This window comes from Syngnathus floridae, unplaced genomic scaffold (assembly GCF_059516105.1).
Source record: "Syngnathus floridae isolate MCC-2025c unplaced genomic scaffold, RoL_Sflo_1.0 HiC_scaffold_407, whole genome shotgun sequence".
Taxonomy (NCBI): Eukaryota; Metazoa; Chordata; class Actinopteri; order Syngnathiformes; family Syngnathidae; genus Syngnathus; species Syngnathus floridae.
The window spans coordinates 1-5000 of record NW_028284329.1 but is presented as its reverse complement, the minus strand read 5'-3'; positions in this window follow the sequence as shown (position 1 = coordinate 5000).

Below are 5000 nucleotides of genomic sequence, written 5' to 3'. Positions count from 1 at the left end.
TTCGCGGGCCGCTGATCCCGCTCCATCTCTCCGGCCTGTGTTTAAGGAGGCGGCCGCTCCTCCTTCCTTGGATGGACCATTCGCATATTTTTCGCCCGGCCTGTGTTTAAGGAGGCGGCCGGTAACTCCCTTTCTTGGATGAGACCCAACATTCGCATATTTTTCGCCCGGCCTGTGTTTAAGGAGGCGGCCGGTCCTCCCATTCTGCCAGTGTTCCTTGGACTTTGAATATTTCAAAGTCTTTCCGCCCAACATTCGCATATTTTTCGCCCGGCCTGTGTTTAAGGAGGCGGCCGGTCCTCCCATTCTGCCAGTGTTCCTTGGACTTTGAAAATTTCAAAGTCTTTCCGCTCCGGGCTAGGGCGGGTGAGGTCGTCTCGAACCACGTGCCTGAAGGCCGCCTCGCGCCAGATGCGGCCCCGCTCTGTCGTGCGGTGTGACCGTCCAACGCGGGCATCGCTAGATTAGCCGTGGCCACGATCCTTCCACACCGCGAGCCTTTCGCCCTCGGCCGGTGTCGGTCAACGTGTGGGTGGGGGGGAAGGACGGCTGCCGGGAGCAGACAGCCGTCCCCGGGTGGGGTGTACAGTCCTTCCACCGCGGCCGCCGGGAGCAGACGGCCGTCGAGCGATTCTGCCATTGTTCCTAGGACTTTGTACATTTTAAAGACCCTCCGCGCGGGCCGCTGATCCCGCTCGGTCGCTCCGGCCTGTGTTTAAGGAGGCGGCCGGTCCTCCCATTCTGCCAGTGTTCCTTGGACTTTGAATATTTCAAAGTCTTTTCGCTCCGGGCTAGGGCGGGTGAGGTCGTCTCGAACCACGTGCCTGAAGGCCGCCTCGCGCCGGATGCAGGCCCCGCTCTGTCGTGCGGTGTGACCGTCCAACGCGGGCATCGCTAGATTAGCCGTGGCCACGATCCTTCCACACCGCGAGCCTTTCGCCCTCGGCCGGTGTCGGTCAACGTGTGGGGTGGGGGGGAAGGACGGCTGCCGGGAGCAGACAGCCGTCCCCGGGTGGGGTGTACAGTCCCTTCACCGCGGCCGCCGGGAGCAGACGGCCGTCGAGCGATTCTGCCATTGTCCCTAGGACTTTGTACATTTCAAAGACCCTGCGCGCGGGCCGCTGATCCCGCTCGGTCGCTCCGGCCTGTGTTTAAGGAGGCGGCCGGTCCTCCCATTCTGCCAGTGTTCCTTGGACTTTGAAAAGTCTTTCCGCTCCGGGCTAGGGCGGGTGAGGTCGTCTCGAACCACGTGCCTGAAGGCCGCCTCGCGCCGGATGCAGGCCCCGCTCTGTCGTGCGGTGTGACCGTCCAACGCGGGCATCGCTAGATTAGCCGTGGCCACGATCCTTCCACACCGCGAGCCTTTCGCCCTCGGCTGATGTTCAACCAACGTGTGGGGAGGGGGTTATGGACGGCTGCCGGGAGCAGACAGCCGTCCCCGGGAGGGGAGACTTCACGGCGGCCGCCGGGAGCAGACGGCCGTCGAGAGATTCTGCCAGTGTTCCTTGGACTTTGACTATTTCAAAGTCTTTCCGCTCCGGGCTAGGGCGGGTGAGGTCGTCTCGAACCACGTGCCTGAAGGCCGCCTCGCGCCGGATGCAGGCCCCGCTCTGTCGTGCGGTGTGACCGTCCGACGCGGGCATCGCTAGATTAGCCGTGGCCACGATCCTTCCACACCGCGAGCCTTTCGCCCTCGGCCGGTGTTCGCTCAACGCGCGGGCCGCTGATCCCGCTCCATCTCTCCGGCCTGTGTTTAAGGAGGCGGCCGGTCCTCCCATTCTGCCAGTGTTCCTTGGACTTTGAAAATTTCAAAGTCTTTCCGCTCCGGGCTAGGGCGGGTGAGGTCGTCTCGAGCCACGTGCCTGAAGGCCGCCTCGCGCCGGATGCAGGCCCCGCTCTGTCGTGCGGTGTGACCGTCCAACGCGGGCATCGCTAGATTAGCCGTGGCCACGATCCTTCCACACCGCGAGCCTTTCGCCCTCGGCTGGTGTTCGTCCAACGTGTGGGGAGGGGGTTAAGGACGGCTGCCGGGAGCAGACAGCCGTCCCCGGGAGGGGAGACTTCACGGCGGCCGCCGGGAGCAGACGGCCGTCGAGAGATTCTGCCAGCGTTCCTTGTACTTTGAATATTTCACAGCCGTGCTCGCACTTAGGAAATTTTCGAGCGCTGTGGCACTTAGACATTTTTCGTCAAGCGTGGCACTTAGAAATTTTTCGTCAAGAGAGGCACTTAGACATTTTTCGTCAAGAGTGACACTTAGAAAATTTTTCACTCTCTTTGTGCCTTCCAGGGTGCTGTGCAACCCTGCGTGTTGTGTTCCCACCGAGCAAGGGGCGCTGCTGGCGGCCATGACCAAGCGCTCGGCACCGGGCCCTTTCATTTTGTGGGGTAAATTATGCGCCCCCCATGCTCGTTCTGACTATATTTTGCGAAAGGGGGGTAAATCGTTGATGAGTACGCTGACTAGGGGGACCATTTAGCGTACTCTGGCGCACCTGAAGACCAAAGTTGGTACTGCACCCTCCCCCTGGTACCCCAGCCCCTGGTACCTAAAGAGGGAGAGGCCGAATTTTCGCTTTTTGGGGCCGACCGAGGGAACCAGCCGAGGCGGACACTTTTCGGCTCAAGAGCCGTTGGCACTTAGAAAAAATTCGCACAAGTTGGCAGGGCTACCAGGGGAAGAGGCCGAATTTTCGCTTTTGAAGGCCGACCGCGGGAACCAGCCGAGGCGGACACTTTTCGGCTCAAGAGCCGTTGGCACTTAGAAAATATTTGCCAAACTTGGCTTGACTTCCAGGAGAAGAGGCCGAATTTTCACTTTTGGTGGCCGACCTGGGGAACCAGCCGAGGCGGACACTTTTCGGCTCAAGAGCCGTTGGCACTTAGAAAATATTTGCCAAACTTGGCTTGACTTCCAGGAGAAGAGGCCGAATTTTCACTTTTGGTGGCCGTTATGGGGAACCAGCCGAGGCGGACACTTTTCGGCTCAAGAGCCGTTGGCACTTAGAAAATATTTGCCAAACATGGCTTGACTTCCAGGAGAAGAGGCCGAATTTTCACTTTTGGTGGCCGTTATGGGGAACCAGCCGAGGCGGACACTTTACGCTGGTTGAGTCGTTGGCACTTAGAAAATATTTGCCAAACTTGGCTTGACTTCCAGGAGAAGAGGCCGAATTTTCACTTTTGGTGGCCGACCTGGGGAACCAGCCGAGGCGGACACTTTACGCTGGTTGAGTCGTTGGCACTTAGAAAATATCTGCCAAACTTGGCTTGACTTCCAGGAGAAGAGGCCGAATTTTCACTTTTGGTGACCGACCTGGGGAACCAGCCGAGGCGGACACTTTACGCTGGTTGAGTCGTTGGCACTTAGAAAATATTTGCCAAACTTGGCTTGACTTCCAGGAGAAGAGGCCGAATTTTCACTTTTGGTGGCCGACCTGGGGAACCAGCCGAGGCGGACACTTTACGCTGGTTGAGTCGTTGGCACTTAGAAAATATTCGCCAAACTTGGCAAGACTTCCAGGAGAAGAGGCCGAATTTTCACTTTTGGTGGCCGACCTGGGGAACCAGCCGAGGCGGACACTTTACGCTGGTTGAGTCGTTGGCACTTAGAAAATATTTGCCAAACTTGGCTTGACTTCCAGGAGAAGAGGCCGAATTTTCACTTTTCATGGCCGTTATGGGGAACCAGCCGAGGCGGACACTTTGCGCTGGTTGAGTCGTTGGCACTTAGAAAATATTTGCCAAACTTGGCTTGACTTCCAGGAGAAGAGGCCGAATTTTCACTTTTGGTGGCCGTTATGGGGAACCAGCCGAGGCGGACACTTTAGGCTGGTTGAGTCGTTGGCACTCAGAAAATATTCGCCAAACTTGGCCAGACTTCCAGGAGAAGAGGCCGAATTTTCACTTTTGGTGACCGACCTGGGGAACCAGCCGAGGCGGACACTTTACGCTGGTTGAGTCGTTGGCACTTAGAAAATATTTGCCAAACTTGGCTTGACTTCCAGGAGAAGAGGCCGAATTTTCACTTTTGGTGGCCGACCTGGGGAACCAGCCGAGGCGGACACTTTACGCTGGTTGAGTCGTTGGCACTTAGAAAATATTCGCCAAACTTGGCAAGACTTCCAGGAGAAGAGGCCGAATTTTCACTTTTGGTGGCCGACCTGGGGAACCAGCCGAGGCGGACACTTTACGCTGGTTGAGTCGTTGGCACTTAGAAAATATTTGCCAAACTTGGCTTGACTTCCAGGAGAAGAGGCCGAATTTTCACTTTTCATGGCCGTTATGGGGAACCAGCCGAGGCGGACACTTTGCGCTGGTTGAGTCGTTGGCACTTAGAAAATATTTGCCAAACTTGGCTTGACTTCCAGGAGAAGAGGCCGAATTTTCACTTTTGGTGGCCGTTATGGGGAACCAGCCGAGGCGGACACTTTAGGCTGGTTGAGTCGTTGGCACTCAGAAAATATTCGCCAAACTTGGCCAGACTTCCAGGAGAAGAGGCCGAATTTTCACTTGTGGTACCCGACCTGGGGAACCAGCCGAGGCGGACACTTTAGGCTGGTTGAGTCGTTGGCACTTAGAAAATATTCGCCAAACTTGGCCAGACTTCCAGGAGAAGAGGCCGAATTTTCACTTGTTCTGGCCGTTATGGGGAACCAGCCGAGGCGGACACTTTACGCTGGTTGAGTCGTTGGCACTTAGAAAATATTCGCCAAACTTGGCCAGACTTCCAGGAGAAGAGGCCGAATTTTCACTTGTTCTGGCCGTTATGGGGAACCAGCCGAGGCGGACACTTTACGGCTGTTGAGTCGTTGGCACTTAGAAAATATTCGCCAAACTTGGCCAGACTTCCAGGAGAAGAGGCCGAATTTTCACTTGTTCTGGCCGACCTGGGGAACCAGACGAGGCGGACACATCACCCCGCAAGTGACGTTGGCACTTTGAAAATATTCGCCAAACTTGGCCAGACTTCCAGGAGAAGAGGCCGAATTTTCACTTGT